Raw genomic sequence first — 21,798 nt, 5'->3', positions numbered from 1 at the left:
AAAAATGCAGAATTTCAACTTTGGAAAAACATGTAGCATCAAGTATTGTTGAAAACAAGCCTAGGATCTAATACCACTGATGGGTTTTGAGCATTCTAACACTCCTATGGTGTACATGCAACCCTAGAAACCTTGGATCTATGTTTTCTCTAATATATGCAAATTTGATTTTTCTAAGGTTCTTATCCTAACTAGCATGACATGGGAACTTGAACATAAAAAACTAGTAGAATAACATACCTTTCTTGTTGCTTGGATTCCTTAAGAACTTTGTGAGCCTAGCACCCCAAATATGATGCCTCAAATGTTTCACACAACACCACAACTCTTGGAATAACTTTGAGAGAAGTACACTATCACTCAAAATCGGCTAGCCCTCCTTGTTCTTCACTTAGTCCGATTTTGCTAGCCTGTGGGGTCTTTATATAGTGTGTGACAAGTAGGGTTACACCATGTAAAACCTAATTGACATGGCTTTTCATTTACTCCATGATCCATGGGTTTTAACCTCCATGGACCATCCATGGAGCACCTTATGGCTTTTAGCCCAATCCAATAAACCATGGATCATTAGCCCACTATATAAGAATGGATGATTTACACAATCAACCCCATATATTTAATTAGTCTCTTTTTGATCACAAAATTAATTCCAAATTAATTATTGATCAATACTAATTAAATAATATGATTTCATATTAATATATTATAACTTTTAATATATTAACAAATCATAAGTGTCCTTCTTCTCATTTTGTCTATCTAATTATCATGATGCCATGCAACCCAAATGGACCATGGCAAACCGGTTCAAGTACATACCAGAAATAGTTATGGACTTAGACACCTTATCCAACAGTCTCCCACTTGGATAAATCTAATAACTATAACGGCAAGTCTGACTTCAGGAACCGATCAAGAATCGTAGCTCTTTCAAAGTCTCCCGAAACTAAGATGACCCGCCATTTAAGATAAGTGATCATATAATCCTCTGCTCTCAAGATATCAGCCGGACAAATACATGGAACAATGTCGTACTTATTGTCCAGCAGTTTGTTTCCTGATTTCCGATTTGTTTGACATAGAACTAAACTGAACACATCAATTTGGTTCTGACCGGGACCGGTACATAGGTGAAAACAAAATCATCGAGGGGCCCATATATCTCTTTTAATCCTCCAAGGACTAAAAGGAACAGATAAACTTTGACTCATATGCTTGTTCTACTACTTGTTGAATCATACAAAAAGGCACGTTTTATAACATCGAGTTACCAATGCATTTTCGTACAATCAATGTATAAACAACTCATAGTCAACGAATCATATCTCTAGGTTTGAAGACTTATATGATATTACCGTCTTACGATCACTCGATATAAATTCCATGAAGTGATACAAGTGAGCATGGGTTGAATCGAATACTCGAATCACTATTCCAGGAGTACTCAGGAACACTGCAGCCCCTTTGTCCCAGACAAACTGCAGACCCATTCATGACAGTCTTGCCTCATTACCTACTTCCAAAGTATGATTGACTATGGATGGTTTGAATAATATGATATACCATAACATAATTATTCTGGAAGTCAAAACATGCAAAATTGAAATGATAGTAAACGATTGACAGAAGATAGTAACACTTTACTTATAAATAAATAACAACTTTTATTTAATCATCAAATGTCAATTACACTTTACAAATTTCAAAAGCTATCTAATTTCTAAAACTAATATCATCCTTTAGCCCAATGCGCCTCACATGCTGAAGATGCTTAACCCTACTCAGTCCCTTTGTGAGGGGGTCTGCTGGGTTCTCATCCGATGATGCCCTCTTTGCCACGAGGAGTCCTTCTTCTATTCGATGTCTAAGGAAATGATATTTTCTATCGATGTGTCTAGATCTCCCGTGATCCCTTGGTTGCTACGCTAAGGCAACTGCACTTTCACTATGACAGAAAATCTCCATAGGCTCCTTTATAGTTGGTACTACTCCAAGGTATCCAATGAAGTTCTTCAGCCATATCGCCTCCTTTGCTGCCTCGCTTGCTGCAATGTAATCTGATTCGCAAGTTGAATCAGCCACTGCCTCCTGCTTGGACCTTTTCTAAGTAATTGCTCCTCTATTTAAGGTAAAGACCCAGCCTGACTGAGAGCGGAAATTATCCCTATCAGTCTGGAAGCTAGCATCACTATACCCTACTACTCGGGAAAGGCCAATGTCGTGGCCGAGCGGAAATTTTCCAAGTAATTTTTCCTCCATTACGATTGTGAGATCCTCTACCACCCGGGAAATGCCAATGTCGTGGCTGATGCGCTTAGCCGCAAGGCAGCGCCGATCAGGGATCTTCGTCTTGATTATTGGTGGCCCTGCATGAAGCGAGATATAGCTTGGTTTGTTGAGAGATGCCTAACCTACAGGAGGTTCAAGGCCGAGCACCAGAGGCCTCACGGAAAGACTTAGCCGTTGGATATCCCACTGTGGAAATGGGAAGATATCACCATGGATTTTATCATGAAGCTTCCCAGGACCGCGCGGGGAGTGGACTTGATTTGGGTCTTTGTGGATCAGTTGACTAAGAGCGCCCATTTCATCCCGATTCAGGAGAGCATTTTGTCCGAAAGGTTGGCCGACATCTATATCAGAGAGGTAGTAGCTCGGCACGGGGTGCCAGTCTCGGTGATTTCCGACAGGGATGTGCGGTTCACTTCCAGGTTTTGGAAGAAGTTTCACGACGAGCTGGGCACTCGTCTGCACTTTAGCACCGCTTTTCACCCTCAGACGGATGGTCAGAGTGAGCGGACCATCCAGACTCTGGAGGATATGCTGCGGGCGTGTGTTCTGGACTTCGGAGGTAGTTGGGATACTTACCTTCCTTTGGCAAAAATTCTCCTATAATAACAACTATCACGCGAGTATCGACCATCCTCCCTTCGAGATGTTGTATGGGAAGAAGTGCAGGACCCCGATATGCTGGGGTGAGGTTGGACAGAGGGTCATGGGGAGTACTGAGGTGGTACTCAAGACCACAGAAAGGATCCAACAGGTTCGGAGCATGCTTCAGACTGCTCATAGTCGGCAGAAAAGCTATGCCGACAAGCGTCATTCGGACCTGGAGTTCCAGGTTGGGACATTGTGCTCCTGAAGGTGTCGCCTTGGAAAGGTGTCATTCGGTTCAGGAAGCGGGGCAAGTTGGGCCCCAGGTACATTGGACCTTTCAGGGTTATAGCCCGGGTGGGCAAGTTGGCATATCGGCTGGACCTGCCAGCCGAACTCAGTCAGATTCACAGTACTTTTTACGTCTCCCAGTTACGGAAGTGTCTAGTGGACGACTCGGCAGTGGTGCCTTTGGAGGATATTCAGGTGGATGACAACCTGAACTACATTGAGCCGCCAGTGGCGATCCTCGACAGGAAGTCGAAGGACTTAAGAAACAAGAGGGTGGAGTTGGTAAAGGTGCAATGGCAGCACCGCAAGGGCTCGGAATGGACATGGGAGCCGAAAGATGAGATGAGGGAGCACTACCCTAAGCTGTTTTCAGCAGCATCAACGGACTTCGAGGACGAAGTCTAGTTCAAGTGGGGGAGATTTGTAACATCCGAGATTTTTTCTAGGTATTATGAGTATTTGCCTTAATTAATTTATGGGTTGTTTGGTTGGGCTTTGACTTTGGGCCCTAAAGAGTGAGCTGAGGAACCTCGTACGCGGGGCGTACATTGCTATGTACGCTCAGCGTACTCAGGAAAAGGAAACGCGGAAGCCATGCACATACGCCCATCGTACTAGGAGTACACCCAACGTATGTGTGCAGATCCTTAAACCCTAAAATTAGAGTTTTCTCCCTATATAAATAACATAACCCCTGTTGGTTCAGCCTCCTTTCACTCTTACCCAACCACCACAAAAACTCTAGCTCCCTTTGTGTGCCTTTGTGTTCTAGAAGCCATTTGAGAGTGTTTGTGTGTTGTTTTAGTGAGAAAAGAAGAAAGGAGCTTGAAGAAGAAGCAAGGATTCACCAAGAGCTTGTAGATCCAGAGGATTGACATCATTTCTAACTCTTTTGAGGTATCAAGCTCCATACTTGACCATTGTATGCTTAGATTTGTTTATTTGGGGGGGGGGGGTTATTTCCTTTCTGACCCCATTGTTGGGATTGATTGAGTATTGTTGGTTCCAGAGCATAGGAGTTGTCCTTTTGGACTATTAGAAGCACCTAGGGTCATAAAAATCGGATCTTGGTGGTTAAGCCAAAACCATGCAAGGGTTAGATGGTCTTAAAGTTTGTATAATGGACCAAAATCATGTTTTGACCCTAACCATGCATGCAAGCACCTAAAGTTTGTAACTTTATGGCTTGGGAGGCCTTAAAGAACCTGGATCTACATTTTGGGCGTAAAGACTTAATGGATTAAGTCAGAAGTGAAGTACCAAGGAAACTGGGTAGTACGCTAAGCGTAAACCCTGGTACGCTGCACGTACTGGGGTGGTTCATGGTCCGTTACCGTTCACGGTCAGTTATCGTTTACGGTCAACCTCCGTTTGCGGCCAAGAGTACGTTGGGTGTACTTGCCAGGTACGCCGCGCGTACGTGTGCAGAATGACAACCATGGGCTTTTGGGCCTTAAGGATCTGGGCCTGGGCTTGGGGCCTTGTGGCCCACTGAGAAGTACAACTTTGGACTTAGAAATCTGGAACTAGAGCATTGGGCCTATTGGGCCAAGATTGGACCCTTGGAATTGTTACCTTTGGACTTGAAGCTTCTGGGCCCAATTAAGGGGATGAGACCCAATTCAGGAATTGGGAAATTAGTGGGCCTTAAGGAGTATTTAATAGGCCATTGGAGGACTGGGCTTAATAGATTAGAATTGGGACTCTTTGATGTCCCAATTGGACCAAGGGGTAAAATGGTCATTTTACCCCAAGTTGTGTTATAGACTCTGATCGGGTGTTAATGTGTTTATGATAGTCGGGAGTCATCGGAGCAGCTATTAGAGACTACTTTCCGCGAGATTCGACACTTAGTTATCGAGGTGAGTTACCTTCCAGTAGAGGTGGGTCTACGACCACAATGCCGACCCACCAGAAGGGAATGTCTTTAGATGATTGTCTGTGTGATAATTATCTAGGTTGCTATTACCATATGTGCTTTATGTGACAGTATGATATGCTGTATGTGATAGCGGTAGTAGGAGGGGAATAGTCCCCCGCCTCGGTCGTTAGGACTGAAGGGTAGGTCAGTACCCCAGGAATGCTTGATAGTATGATTATGACAGTATGATTATGACATCATGATTATGATAGTATGATTATGATTTGCTAGTAGTAGAGGGTGAAATAGTCCCCGTTGCCGGTTGAGATAGACCGGAGGGTAGGTCAGCACCCCAGAACTGCTTGACATGGGTTGGTTAGCACCCCAGAACTGCTTGACATGGGTTGATCAGCACCCCAGAACTGCTTGACATGGGTAGGTCGGGCTCCCCAGAATTGCTCGACAGTATGTATGTTGTTTGGTTTGTGGTATGATGGGGGAACTCACTAAGCTTTGTGCTTATAGTTTTCAGTTTTGGTTTCAGGTACCTCTTCGTCTAAGGGAAAGGAGTCGGCAAGGTAGCAGCGCATCGCACACACATGATTCCGCATTTGAGATTTCCGGGATTGTACTCTGACATTATTACTACTTGACACTTGGTTTTGAGACATGTTACTATGGTTTATAATTAATGTGATATCAGCAATGTTTTCCTCAAACAAATTTTATGAGCATTATAATTAAAACAAAAATTTTTGGTCTCGATTTTTGGGATGTTACAAACACAGAGGACAATACGTTGGAAAAAGGTCATATTATTACATCCAAGAACGTGGGAAATATGACAATTCAAAGATCACAAAAGTTTTCTAAACAAAGTAAAAGTGATAAAAATATAGCTGTAACATCCAATGTTCGAAGGACTCTAACTCAGCCAATATTAATTCAACTAAAATTACTTCAGAACCTAACTTGTAGCTAACACAAATGAGAACATGCAGAAAAAAATTTCAAATCATTCCAAGCTAGTATGAGAGAGATATGATAGTTCAAAGATTACAAAAAAAATTGGCTGAAATATTTGATTCAAACATTTAAGCAAACAATTGGCGGGCAAAACCGGATGCTCATATCTTTATACTTCATTTGATGAAACATACAACATATGTAATTAATAAATACATGAATGTGACTAAATTTACAATAAAAGAGTGTATACCTTCAAATACTAACTAGTAATTTGAGATTCCATGCCATAAAATCGAGATTCCATTCTGACAGAATTAGAACTTGATCTTCCATTCCGGCAGAATTGTTGTTAGATACATCAATAATCAAAAATTTGTGGTAATTATCCAATCAAGACCACTGCTCTGTACATAAAAAATATACTTTTAATTTTTCGAATTGTTGGAGCAAATCTTCAAATTTCTTGTTAGAGAGAAAACTAAAAGCATAAAAAAAAAAAGTTCCAACCAGACTATAGGGTTAGAAATTATCCCATAATCTGGTTTCTTTTTTCCTTCATCCCAAAAGTCGTGTTTAGGGTTAGAAATCAAGTAGAAGAAAGATTAACAATTACTCACCAAATTAGAGGTTCCTGATGAAGAAGGAGGAAGGGTGCGATAATCATTAAACACAAAAGCCTTTCTTTAATCGAATATGAAATAAAGGGAGATTACGTGTCTATTTCTATTTGTTCCTGATGAAGAAGGAGAATCAAATCAGGGGAAGATGGTTTGTGTGGGGGATTGAGACAAATGGTTTGTAGAATGAAGGAATAGAAGAAATTGGAGTAGGCCTGGCAATGGAGCGGGTTTTGACCCTGATCCGATCCAAACCCTTAAGAACTATATGAGTTTGGAGCATAGTTTTTGATTCGTTTACCCGTTAACGACCCATACCCGCTAACCCTTTTATTAAAAGGGTCGGGTATGGATCATCACTGATCCGCTCCGTTTATAACCTGCCCCGTATAAATTTTGAATTATTGGTTTATATTTTATATTGCTTAAAGTTTAATTTTAATTCTAATCGAAAGTCCAAAGGGAAAATGCCAAAATCCAAACTGTTTATATATAAGAATCAAGGAGTTGACTTCTAGACTTCCAGTCTTCTACTAAGAATTATGATATCATTTCATTTATATTTTATCAAGCAATCATCATATTTCATTCATAAATCAATAAATTCATTCATCAACTGAAAGAAAGCTTGTCATTGCTATTCTCTATCACTACAATTGACAATCAAAAATAATACAGAAGTTACTACAATAGTGTTTTTTAATTCCAATCGGAAGTCCTCGAGCACGTAATGTGTTTTCTAAATCAACATTTGTTTTATTTAAGAAATATTATTTTGTGAATTAAGTAAAATATGTTTGATAATTCAGAAATCCTATGGGTTAAGGGGCAGGTTTGGATATCCGTTGATTTGGTGGATAAGGGTATGGATTTGATTATTTAAAACCCTGTAGGTTACGGAGCGGGTTTGGATTGGATTTTGAAATTTTTAAAAGGGTTTGGATCAAGGTCGATTCGCTCCAAACCCGCCCCATTGCCAGGTCTAAATTGGAGGGCTTATTGTTCTGAGGAAAGAAGAAGATGGTGTGGTAGCCGTAGGGAAGAAGGAGGGTGGCGGTGGTGGTGGAGTCCTCTGATTTGCGCTAGTGGTGGAGTAAGAAGAAGAATCACAGGGGATCAACGAGACAACAAAGATATGGAGGAAGAAAATTGAAGACGACAATTGTAGGGTTTCTTCTACATTTTTGACTTTGACATTCCATATATATATATATATATATATATATATATATATATATATATATATATAAAGTTAAGTATATTATAATGAAAATTAAGTAGTTAGTATTAAATTATAATATTTAATAAATTTAATCTATTAAAGAATTAAATTAATATGATTTGAGATAAAAAATTACTTTGTACAAATAAAAATGATGGTTTTTTATAAAATAATATCCATATGTATGCTTGATTTGCAAGATCAAGATAAAAATCAAGGTTCTAAATGATGTGATACGTTACATGACCATAATATCAAGTCTCAAACTTTGTGAGTCATGACGTTTTTAAGGCATGATTTAACATATTGATTTTTATAGGGTTAATGTCATAATAGGTAACGAATTATTTAAGGTTTTTTAAAAATATCATTAAACTAAAAAAACATTGTCAAAAGGTAACAAAGTTTAACTTTTGTTTTTAGAAAAACTATTATGATCTGTAATAGCTATTTCTTTCGGTCACAATGATATTTTTAAAATGAAAGTGATAATTTGTTATCTTGTCATGTCTTTTTTAGTTTAATGATATTTTAAAAACATTTTACATAGTTCGTTATCTTTTGATAACTTTTTAAGGTTATAATTTGATAATCATATTTATTTTACTATTTTTCAAAATTTTTAACACTTGTTTATTATCTAAAATATATTAATTTTATTAATTTGTAATATTAATAATTACACTTTAATATATCTTTATTTTTATGATGAAATATTATGTTACAACGTTCATATTTTAATGAAAACTGTGATCATTAAATAGTGATGTTGTAACATTAATTTTTTTTGTTAGAAAATTTATTGATATTAACATCTTGTTGTCGAATATAAAGCTTATTAATTTTAATATGTTTAGTTATTTTTTAAACAATAAAAGAATGTATAAAACTAAATATATTAATTAAGGGTTTTCTTTTGATTATATATATATATATATATATATATATATATATATATATATATATATATATATATATATATATATATATATATATATATATATATTGGTACACCTGGAAATCATAAATATACATAAACCATATAAAAAAAATTGTTGAAGTAACTAATTATTTTTTAGATCTATAGGATACTTATTGTAACACCCTGTTTATTTAATAAATAAATAAACAAATTAATGAATGAATAGCAGCTCTAAAATTTATAATTATATAGCAAGGTGTTGGTCTCGAGGAGTTAACTGTCAAAATTTTTGAAGGCGGGAATTAAAGTGTAAAATCCGGACTTAATTAGTAAGTAATATTGAAGACAGGGGCTGCTTGGTAACAATTAGGACTCGATACGAAAGGAATTATGAAAACAAGGACTAAAGAGTTAATTAAGGACCTCATTTAAAAATAATTGTAGAGGGAGGGGCCACTTAGTAAAATATGGGACTTATTTTGTAAAGGAGTTACATGGATGGGGTTAAAAAGGTAAATTTCGGATTTATTTTGGAAAAGACAAGGGAAGGAGGGACCAATCTTGTGAAAATTAGATAGAAGTTATATTGGAGACGGGTTTAAACCCGTCACTAGCCTCCCCTCCCATAAACATGGAACCCTAAACCTAATACTCAACTTATTCTCCAACCGCCAACCTCGTGTCTAGCCGTCATCGTCGTCGGAGCCGGGAACCACCGATCGAGTGCTGCTGTCACTGTTCTGAAGGGTTTTTGAGCATTCTAACACTCTTATGGTGTACATGCAACCCTAGAACCTTGGATCTATGTTTTACTATGATACATGCAAAATTGTTTTTCCAAGGTTCATAACCTATCTAGCATACATGGGGAACTTTTAAACATAAAAGTAAGTAAGAAAACATACCTCGTAGTAGTTTGGATTCCTTGAGAACCTTGTGAGCCTAGCACCTCAAGTGTGATGCCTCAAATGTCTCACACAACACCAAATGCACTTGGAATAACTTAGAGAGAAATGAAGAACACTTAGAAATCGGCTAGCCCTTACAATTCTTACTTAGTGGCCGATTTTGGTGAACAAAGTGATGCTTATATAGTGTGTTACAATTAGGGTTACACCATGTAAACCCTAATTGTCATGGCTTTTCATTTCTTGGATCCGTGGGTTCAAAAACACCATGGAGCATCCTATGGGTTTTAGCCCAACTTGATAATCCATAGAGCATTAGCCCACTATACAAGTATGGATGATTTACACAATCAACCCATATATTTAACTAGTCTCCTTTTGATCACTTAATTACTTCCAAATTAATTCTTGATCAATACTAATTAAATAATATTATTAATATATTAGAACTTATAATATATTAATAAACCATAAGTGTTATTTCTCTCATTTTAGTCTATCCAAATGCATGATGCCATGCAACCCAAATGGACCATGCCAAACCGGGTCAAGTACATACCATAAATAGTTATGGACTTAGACACCTTATCCAACACGTTCCGCTACCGACGAGGGAAAAAAGTCGATGAACGTTGCCGCCACACCTCTACCTTTCTTCTTCTCCTTCTGTTCTGTTTCCGTTCGACTGTCATAGTGGCCAACATGTTACATGACACTTTGGTATCATCTCTCTCATGTGCCTGGTATTCAGCGATCTCCTCAGGAGTAGCAGATGACTCATCAAGTTCCTTAAGCTCCTTGTCGAGGACATATTCCTTGTCCTCATACCGAGTGACCATCCTGATGTTCCAGATCCAATCCATAAAGTTGGATCCATCAAAGATGACTCTCCCACAAAGGTTCATGAGAGAGAAGGAGCCAGTAGGGTTTGAGCCAGAAGCAGCATTGTTGGAAGACATCTGAAAAGAAGAAAGACAATTTTAGTTTAGATATAAAGATAGTCCTTAATAAGACACCCAAATGTAATATTAAGGCTAGGACCCAACACAATATTTTATAACTTAGAAGAGGGATGCCGTAAGCTAAGCCATAAAATATTTGAAGGTAGGTGAATGACGATTCACCAATTTCCACCATGAAAAACGAAATAAATTATTAGGTTTTAATTGGTTTTGAAACTCCTAGATTCTTTGAGATTCATTGAACTTTTCAATAACATGTTTCAATATCGAGTGTGCCCTTCAGGTTTTGTGACTGGGATGCCGAGGATCACAAAACAAGGTGTGAAGTAACCATGCAAATTACTTGGTACCCTTAATATTTACCCTTCAATCGATGTGCCGGTTAACCATACGCGCTCTATCGATACTATCATAAACATTAAGTTACCCTTTACCTACCTTGTTAAGTCTAGGTTAGTGTGCCGGTTAACCACAAACGCTCCACTAACGACTTAATCAAAGTGCAAAGTGTAATTTCATGGGTTAGCACCTTATTCACATTTTCCTAAAGTAACTAAGATTGGGAATTTATAAAACATTTAGTTACTTTATTTTTCATCATACTTTTAATGAGAATTTAAAGTCCTTGTCTTACACGTTCGGCTAACGACCCTCCACTTGTCAAGGAAGCGGTGGGTGAGAGTGGACACTCATTAAGCTGCCATTTTATAGGCAACAACCTTATACCCCCCTTATAGACCGACTTCGTGAATGAGGCCTACTAACGGTAAAACGACTTGATCTTATACATATATATATATATATATATATATATATATATATATATATATATATATATATATATATATATATATATATATATATATATTATTATTAACTTATAATATTATAAAGTATAAGGGTTGGATTTTAACTTTTAAAATTCTAGGGGTTGGAACTAAAGTTTACTAAGGTGACTGTACATGTTCCAAAACTTGAGGGCAAGTTTTGTAACTTTCAAAACTTTTCATCTTTCATAACTTATGAGTTAATGCATTAATCAAATGAGAGAATTTTCATTTTATGTAACCTATGTGTTTAATAATGGACTTTAAAAGAGTGACTTTTGGTAATCCATAACTTGAGGACAAATTATGGATTCCATTAAAACACATCAAGACCAAGAATTAAACTAACAAGCAAGTTACAAATAATTCCTATGATCTTCTAAACTCATAAGTTCATGAATGTTCATATCAACAATTTCAAGAATCATAAATAAACCATATAAAGCTTGAAATTTTGATAATAGCCATTGAAAATAGATTTGCAAAACCATTACACCATCTAAAACAAGTTTTATAACACCAAAACAGTTTAGGGTAATGTTTCTAGTCCATTTCCAGCAGCAAAACTCAAAAATCTGCATTCAGGGGCTCCTACTCGTCGAGTGCACGAACCTACTCGACGAGTAGGATGAATTTACTCATGGACTCGTCAAGTCCCCCCATGGACTCGGAGAGTTCATGCTGCAGAATGCAGAAAACTGAGTTTTTTCAACAAGTTTGCATCAAGTATCAAATAAACAAGCCTATGCTCTGATACCACTGAAGGGTTTTTGAGCATTCTAACACTCATATGGTGTACATGCAACCCTAGAACCTTGGATCTATGTTTTACTATGATACATGCAAAATTGTTTTTCCAAGGTTCATAACCTATCTAGCATACATGGGGAACTTTTAAACATAAAAGTAAGTAAGAAAACATACCTCGTAGTAGTTTGGATTCCTTGAGAACCTTGTGAGCCTAACACCTCAAGTGTGATGCCTCAAATGTCTCACACAACACCAAATGCACCTGGAATAACTTCAAGAGAAATGAAGAACACTTAGAAATCGGCTAGCCCTCACAATTCTTACTTAGTGGCCTATTTTGGTGAACAAAGTGATGCTTATATAGTGTGTTACAATTAGGGTTACACCATGTAAACCCTAATTGTGATGGCTTTTCATTTCTTGGATCCGTGGGTTCAAAAACACCATGGAGCATCCTATGGGTTTTAGCCCAACTTGATAATCCATAGAGCATTAGCCCACTATACAAGTATGGATGATTTACACAATCAACCCATATATTTAATTAGTCTCCTTTTGATCACTTAATTAATTCCAAATTAATTCTTGATCAATACTAATTAAATAATATTATTAATATATTAGAACTTATAATATATTAATAAACCATAAGTGTTATTTCTCTTATTTTAGTCTATCCAAATGCATGATGCCATGCAACCCAAATGGACCATGCCAAACCGGGTCAAGTACATACCAGAAATAGTTATGGACTTAGACACCTTATCCAACACGTTCCGCTACCGACGAGGGAAAGAAGTCGATGACCATTGCTGCCACACCTCTACCTTTCTTCTTCTCCTTCTGTTCTGTCTCCCTTCGTAGCCGTTAATGGTGGTCGCCAGCGTCTCAACTGGCCTTGTTCCTGACGTGACTTCGCAGCAGCCGGTCGCCGCCGCTGTCGCCGTCGTTCCATGCAGTGGTTTCTGTTATGTTTTGGGTGCCGCCGCCACAACGAGGATAGCTCAGTCGGGTGGCTTCTTCGTTTTGTATCTCGTGTAGTGGGTGTATTGACTTCAAGCCGTGTGTGGGGAGATATTGGCTGGAAAACGCATGAAGACCACCATGACAACCAACCATGGTGGCTACCGCCATCAACACAACCGTTTATTGCTGTTGTCGCCGCCGTGTGCCACCAGGTGGGTGGCTGGGGTCGTGTTGTGAACAAATAGTGTGCATTGTGTGTGTTTTGTCAAGCCGGAAAGTCGAGTACAACCACCACCACCACCGTGAGGTGGTGACTGCCATCGCCGGTCACCACAAGGGTGGTTGCGTGTGTGTGTTTATTTTACTATAGTGCGTGTGTTTATTTTTGAGAGTTCATTGTAAAAATTGTAATTGTGTCGGAATAATGAAAAAGAAAACTCAAAACCACCACCGTGAGGTGGTGGCTACCGCCTCCTGCTGCCACCAGCTGCCATGTCGGGTGGCGGTGTGCTTTGCCTTGTTTTTTTGATTCGGTTGGGATGCTTGGAACCCTAATGGGCCCAATGAAGCCCTAATGGGCTTAGTGAACCCCTAATGGGCCTAGTGAAATCAAAATAGGCCTAATGAACCCTAATTGGTCAAAGGACCTAGCTATTGGGCCTATTGGGCTAATATGGGTTGGAAACCCTAATTAGGGTTTAGAAAACCCTAATATTGGATTTATGGGCTTGGACTTATCGGGAACCACATTTGGGCCATTAGAATGGAATTGTGTATTAAGCCCAATCAAACCATATGACTTATCTAGTAGAGTGATGGACTTAATGGATTAAGTCCTTAATGGGTTAAGTGAGAAACACTTAACCTTTAATTGTCATTATATGTGAAACCCTAATTTTGGGAATTTGATCGGGACCGCGCTTGAATTATTCATTAATCTTAATATATTAAATAATAATCATATGCAATCAACCTAAGCCAATATTGGACTTAATGGATTAAGTCCTTAATGGGTTAAGTAGGAAAACTTAACCCTAATCATGATTTTATGTGAAAACCCTAATTTCACTTGGGCCATAAGTTGGGCCTTTCCATTGGGCTTTGGTAAGTGGATTATTAATGGGCCATCCAAGATAAATCTTATGGACTAGAATATGTTGATGGGCTTAGGGTATCGCCCATATGAGGGTTTGGGCCCAATTTGGAAAATTGGGCCGTAGATGGGCCATAGTTTGGACCTTAATGATTATATGATATTGGGCCATTAGAATGTCAAATGTTGGACTGGAATAAATGGTTGGGCCTTAGAGTGAGACCATGTAAAGGTTTGGGCCCAATTTGGAAAATTGAACCATATATTGGGCCTTGATTCACAGATTGACCTTTGGGCCTTTGGATAGGGCCTTGAGTTTGAATCAAGCTAAGATGGGGGTAAAGTAGTCTTTTACCCCAAGCATGAACTTATGATTTTTTGTGTTGGGACCCAATTATTAATTGGGTGATGTTTGATATTGACAGTTCGAGAATCTGTCAACCAGCAGTTAGGATTGTGTCTACGGGACTTCAGCAGTGTGAGGTGACTTACCTTCCAGTAGCGGTGGGTCTACGGCCACAATGCCAGCCCACTAGTAGGAGTTGTATGTTAGATGATTTTCTTTGTGATATTCATCTAGGTTTGCTGCTACCTGTTATGTTATGTGCTAGCATGATATGATGTTATGTGATAGTGGTAGTAGTAGGAGGTGAAATAGTCCCCGGTTACCGGTCGATAGGACCGAAGGGGTAGATTAGTACCCAGCTATGCTAGACAGATTCTGATATATGTGATATGATATTATGTGGTAGTAGTAGGGGTTGAAATAGTCCCCAGTTACCGGTCGACAAGACCGAAGGGGTAGGCCAGCACCCAGATATGCTAGGCAGTATGTGATTTATGTATATGTTAGGGTTTTATGTGGTAGTGGTAGGGGTGAAATAGTTCCCGGTTACCGATTGAAAGATACCGAAGGGGAGGCAAGCTCCCGGTTACCAGTTGAAAGATACTGAAGGGCTAGGTCGGACACCCAGATATGCCTGACATGGGGTAGGTCGGGCACCCCGGTATGACTGACAGTGGGGTAGGTTGCGCACCCCAGTATGCTCAGCAGGGTAGGTCGGGCACCCAGATATTCCTGGCAATATGTGATTGTATGGTATGTGGTATGATGGGGGAACTCACTAAGCTTCGTGCTTATGGTTTTCAGTTTTGGTTTCAAGTACTTCGTTTTTTAAAGGAAAGGAGCCGGCTCGATCGTAGTGCATCACACTATGGTTTTCCGCACATGAGATCTTTGGGATTACACTCTGATATTGTTTTATGATAACATGTCTTGATTATTTCTACTTTGGTTTTGACATGACATGATATTATGGATGTTTTCTTATACTGTTGGTTTTATAATAACTTAATTAAAACGGAATTTTTGGCCTTGAATTTTGGGATATAACAAGTTGGTATCAGAGCCTTGGTTTGAGGGATTCGGGCACACTCCCGGGTGTGTCTGAACTCATACTAAGGACTTGGTATGAAAATTTTCAAAAGTAAAATCATTTTATAAAAAGAAGTTTGAAAAGAATTTGAACTTTGAAAAGAACAAGGTGTGTGATGCGTTTAATCACCCGAGCTCAAGTAATTTTTCCCCAAGATACCCATACATGTTATGATATGATTATGAGAACTGCATGCTAGATTAGGGTTAAGGATCTAGGAGGAAGCCTTATATGCCTATTATATGTGCTTGTAGACTTGCATGCTAGTACTGACCAGTCACTGATATGATAGCCTGTTTAGGTTATGCCTTATTGTATGAGCTTTTGAATTGCATGTACAGATTCCTAAATAGATGATAGAATGGTTTGATTGGACTATGATGGTTAGATTTTCCATTGTCTGAATGCTGTTTGCTTTGTGCTTTGTGGGATTCTTGGTGATGTGAGTTAGCTAGTAAGTGAATATGCTAAGTCACATGGGACACAGGACGGATAATATCAGAGTGATGGACTTGAACCTATTGCGCAACTCTTGTCTGAGTCCAACAGTTCTAGGGATGGGTCTCTTACTCGAATGATTATCTGATCTCTGTTGCATGTGGCTATATTCATAAGGTAGCTAGTTGACATTACTGGGAATCTTTCAGCAGCCGAGGATTAGGTGAGTTTGGGAACCTAAGAAAGCCTAGGATATGTTTCAGTGGGTTAGAAGCGAGGTTTAGTGAGACTTGGGTGTATCAGATTGAGGAAGTGACTTGGAGGATCCGAGAGGATTGCTGAGGAAAGTATGGATAGGTGTGGAAGGTAGTATTGGGCCCGTACTACTGAAAGCACAAGATCCATACTCGAATCGGCGAGAGTCTTGGAGAATCTGAGAAGCTTTGGGGAGGAGTTTGTGACCCAGTTTGGGGACATAGGATTTTCCAGTTGTTGCAGCCTATCCAATGGCAAGTGAGCTAGTGAGCGTGACAGGGTGTCAGACCCTGAAGGATATGATTTCTAAGAGCTTGTAGATGCGAGATTGGTTTGTAGCACCCTGGGAAGAGAGGTTCGTGCTAGGTAAGTATAGTAGAGGGTTCCGGGAAGAGACCCGTGACTTCTGATCATCGGGTGAAAGGCCAGCAGGGCCGGAGTCAGTGCAGCACGTGCGAGAAAATACACAAGGGAGTTTGTTACTCTGAGGGTTTAGGCTGCTACAGGTGTAGCAGGGTTGATCATGTCAGCTGAAGGTGATCAGTTTTCCTCCAGGTGTTGTGGGTATGTCATCTTCTACTGCTAATAGATGGATGATGGGAATACGTATCACTTTGGGATTGTGAGTGAGTTTGGATAAGACAGATCTCGGGTCGGTTTTCTGCTAGTGTTTGGGTTATCAATGATCATATATGCCATCCTGCATGTCGAAAGGTCATTGATGAACCCACAGAGTGACGCATCTTGCGGAGTGGGTTCCGCGTGTACCTCTATCATTTCGGATCTTTTTCAGGATCTATGCAGGAGTATTATTTAGAGGACACTCGGTCAGGGTTAGAGCGATAGTTCTTCAGTGAAGTCAGCGTTCAGTGGTCCTATCATGGTTCGGGTGTGGTCGACAATTGTCTATGGACGAACTTTAGAGTTCAAGGCACTACCGTTGCTAGGACATGACTGGTAACACAAAGAGGGTAGTGTCAGTTGCGGGTGTTAGGTGCATAAGTGGCTGGTCATCAGATGTTCAAGAGAATTGCATTTTCGCATGGGCTGTGTTCGACTAGAGTTTAGTGGTGCTGCGAGATTGGAAGTGGGAACGAGGACTCGTCAGCCAGAGTGAAGATTAAGGCCTCTAGTTGTCAGCATGAGAGGTGGACTGAGGTGTCATACTGTACCACCAGATTAAAGAGTACTCTTCAAGATTCAGAGGATGGGCGAGCTTAAGATTTAACTGGTAAGTGATTGCTAGTGTTGGTAAGAACAGGTTGTTGGCAGTGGATTATTAAAAAGCAAGAAGGATTGGGAATCCTTCAATTGTCACGTACCGTGAAGACTTAATCGAATCTAAGTGGGCGATAGACTTTTTGTAAAGTTCTCCAAATGTGAGTTCTGGTTGCACGAGGTGCAATCTCTTGGACACCTTATCAACCAGAAGGGTATTCTGGTCGATCCGGCCAAGATAGAGGCCGTGATGCAGTGGGAGATTCCGAGGTCTCCAATTGAGATTCAGAGTTTCCTGGGTCTATTGGGTTATTATCGGAGATTTATACGGGACTTCTCCGAGATTTAGGTTCCTTTGACCCGACTGACCAAGAAGTCGGTGGCCTTTTGCTGGGGGCCTGAGCAGCATGCAGCCTTAGATACTCTCAGACAACGGGTTTCGGGAACCAGGTTAGACCTTCGGTTAGGACTCAAGTTCGGTTGAGTGTTAGGTCGAGTGCGTGTTCGACCCGGTTCGGAAAGTGTTGTAAGACTACGGGGGTAGCTGTAGCATTCACTAGTGATCAGTTAGCATGGAAAGTGTTGTAAGAGTACGGGGGTAGTCGTAGCATTCACTAGCGATCAAGTAGTATGGAAAGTGTTGTAAGACTACGGGGGTAGCCGTAGCATTCACTAGCGATCAGGTAGTATGGAAAGTGTTGTAAGTCTGTGGGTGTAGTTGTAGCGTTCACTAGCAGCCATATAGTATTAAAGTGTTGTAAGTCTGTGGTTGTAGCCGTAGCATTCACTAGCAGCCTGATAGTGATAGAGTGTTGTAAGTCTGCGGGTGTAGCCGTAGCATTCGCTAGGTTGGTAGATAGCTTGAGCGCGTTGTTAGGACGCAGAAGTAACAGTAGTACCCACCAGTTCGGGTGTAGCAGTGAGGATATGGAAATCCACAGATTGGTTTATGGATTTCCCCAGAGGGATTAGACAAGGTTAAGCCAGTAATAAGACAGTAGGAACCCCACTATAGTTATGAGATCAGGAAAGGAATGGACCGTATGAGGCCATTGTGATATAAGTCTACCATCGGTCAGGTAGCAATCACTTTTTGTCTTGGATTTTGGTGACGTCAGGACTCGACGTATGGACCTGATCAGTTAGATCAGAAGGTTATTAGAGCCTCAGTGGCATGGTAACTAATAGGAACTATTGACAAACAAGGATTTCGTTCAGAAGTTGCGTGGAGCGACTGCATGTGAGTCTTTTGGCTCAGTGATATTGCCATATTTATACATATTTTTAGGCAATATTTATTTACATTTTTATGAATAATTTGGTCATTTATATAGAATAATGGTACTTATAAAGATAAATTGTTATTTGCAGCCAAATTAAAGCATTTTCAAAGAAAGGGACCAAAAATGACAAAACATGGAACTTTGGAGACTTGGAGTACAAAAGTAAAAGAAACCCATGAATTCAGCTTAAACTCACGACATGAACTATAAGCCCACGACATGGCATGAATCTTCCAGAAGATAAATACGTGCAAAGTAAGAATCCGTGCCCGATAAGGATATCTCTAAGTTCACGACGTGAAGCTTCCTTTCACGTTGTGAGTCACGATTTTCGGGAAAAGTATATAAACGCTTGATCATTACGATTTTAAGGACTTTTGACTGGCGGAGAGGAGACCTGGAGACGAAATTCAGAAGGGAAGAAGTGTTGGAATAGGATTTTTACCACCAAGGAAGAGAAGAGTACATCAATAGTTTATTTGTTTGGTACATTCATCATGACTTATACTATGATTTGATTTAGTTTGTTTGTTGCTATGAGGAGCTGAATCTAGCTACTCTTGTTTAGCTAGATGAAGCTTCTGACTTATGGTTTAGTTTAATTTACTATGGATTTGTTAAGTTGGTAGTTTCCTTGTGTTTGATTATTATTAACTAGCATGCTAATATTTGTTTCTTTAGTTGCTTAAATTCATGTTCTGTGTAGCTTAGTGACAATTAAATTACATGAACTTGAAACCTAGTGATTTAGTGAACATTGAATTGCTAGAGCTAGCATTGACCAATCTTAGATAATAATTAAAGTAATTAAATTTAGTTGTGCTAGAGAACATAAATTATGACCATAATTGTGTTTGCATAATCTTACATAGCATATTCAGAATCCATAACTGGTTATGTGTTTGATTGTGTGTGACCATACATAGTTTTACATGAATTAGTTTAATATTGGTAAGTTTAGACTTAAATTACTAATACAATAATAACCAACTTGATAATCAATAATTGTTAGCTAACCATAAAGAAGAAGTGGATTCAAACTAAACAGGAGTGTTTTTAATTATTGATTGAATTTGAGTGAAGTTAGTCTGATCTTGCAAAATCGGATAAAAACCATTTTAATTATTGTTTGATTTTAGATTAATTTAGAGTAATTATTTTAGCTAATTAAATCCGTCCCCTGCGTTCGACCCCAACTTACTTAAACTACACTACAATCCGACTAGGTACACTGCCTAGGTGCAATTTAGTTAGTTAAGGTAGTTAGGTTATAAATATTAAAATTAGGTGTAGCTAATTGTACGCATCAAGTTTTTGGCGCCGTTGCCGGGGAACGACTTAGTTAATTACTGATTTATTTTGCTTTAAATTAATCGATCCTTTTTGTGGGGTAAAACCTGCAAAAAGTTATTTTGCATTTTCATTTATTTTCTTGCAGTACTGAACTCACGACGTGAGCTTTAGTGGCTCACGACATGAATCCAGTGATTTCCAGTTTTCTTTGCTTTTAGTTTGATTTTCTATTTTAGTTCAGTTTTACGATTTTATTTTGTTTATTTTGCAGGAGTACATGACTAGAGGGTCCAATACACCTTTGGTGCCACCTCTTGAAGATCCAGAGTCTAACCTTCACAAAAAGAAAGATAAGAACGTGAAAGAAGATCAAACACCAAAGAAGACGCCCTGACAAGAACTCAAGTTACTGTTCTCAAAGAAGTCGGGGAAGAAAACGGGAGAATCGAGCTCATCTACGAAGGACAAGGGCAAGATTGCAAGTTTCGATCAAATACCTATCCCAAACGAGTCTGAATATGAGTTCGAGAATGAGTTTGGACTATATACGAGCGAACCCAAAGACGAGCCAAGCAACGAAATGGTGAACATTGAAGAAATGACAATGAGAGCTTACAAGAAGCGTATTCGAGAAGATGTTGGTCCGGGATTAGTACAACCCGCGATTCCTGCTACTGCCACATTCGAGTTGAAGGGCGACATCCTTAATGCACTAAAGGATATTCCGTTTTATGGAAAGGATCATGAGGATGCTTTCAAACATCTAGATGAGGTCAACGACATTGCTGACTATTTCAAAGTCCTAAATATCAATAGAGATACTGTCTTGCTAAGGATGCTACCAGTTACTTTCAAAGGAGCTGCAAAAGACTGGTTGAAAGCACTCCCACCTGGTACAATCACTACTTGGATTCAAATGCGTGAGCAGTTTCTAGAACAATTTTGCCGACCATCCAAGATAGAAAAACTCAAGAAGGCAATAGCCAACTTTGAGCAACAGCCGGGGGAGTCACTATACGAAGCATGGGAGCGTTACAAAGGATTGTTAAGGAATTATCCTCAACATGACCTTAATATTCAGCAAGAGATGTATATTTTCTATGATGGGGTCAATGTCATGACTAGAAAACTCCTTGATTCGCAAGGCCCTCTCACGAAGAAGAATCTTAATCAGATCAAGGTGCTAATTGAAGAATTCGCAAAACACTCTCATGAGTACCACAACCCAAGACAAGATGGAACCAAAGGCAATGGGGGTGCACAATCTGAAGAAATGGCGATGTTGAATAACATGGACCGGATATTGACCCAAACGGACCAATCAATTCATGCAATAAGAGTTGGATATGAAAGGTGTAATGGTCTACACTTGACCAAGGATTGCAGTTTAGACGATAACGGGTACAAAAAGGCTCAAGTTTGCTACTCGAGTGGGGATAAGTATGATGAGGACTGGAGAAAACCAAAGAAAGAGTGGCTGCCATATGATGAATACAAGAGGCAAAAGGAAGAAAAATATAAGCAGACAGGCCGAGGCATCTACCAAAAAGAGCAACCACCAGCCGAAAAGAAAGTAGACTTGGAAAACATTTTGACCAAATTTATGGAAG

General features: G+C 39.3%; 1 non-coding gene across 1 annotated transcript; it reads right to left on the bottom strand.

Annotated features, from left to right (window-relative positions):
* Positions 1-21,152: 21,152 nt before the first annotated feature.
* Positions 21,153-21,259, bottom strand: LOC145110183 (small nucleolar RNA R71). Its single transcript, XR_013709563.1, has one exon. It is a non-coding gene; the product is annotated as a small nucleolar RNA R71 (small nucleolar RNA).
* Between the last annotated feature and the right edge of the window lie 539 nt (positions 21,260-21,798).

Source organism: Lactuca virosa, chromosome 4 (genome assembly GCF_052849685.1).
Source record: "Lactuca virosa cultivar CGN04683 chromosome 4, Lactuca_virosa_CGN04683_v6, whole genome shotgun sequence".
In the NCBI taxonomy this organism is placed as follows: Eukaryota; Viridiplantae; Streptophyta; class Magnoliopsida; order Asterales; family Asteraceae; genus Lactuca; species Lactuca virosa.
Note: the sequence above shows the minus strand (reverse complement) of the source record. Positions and strands in the feature narration are given on the sequence as shown.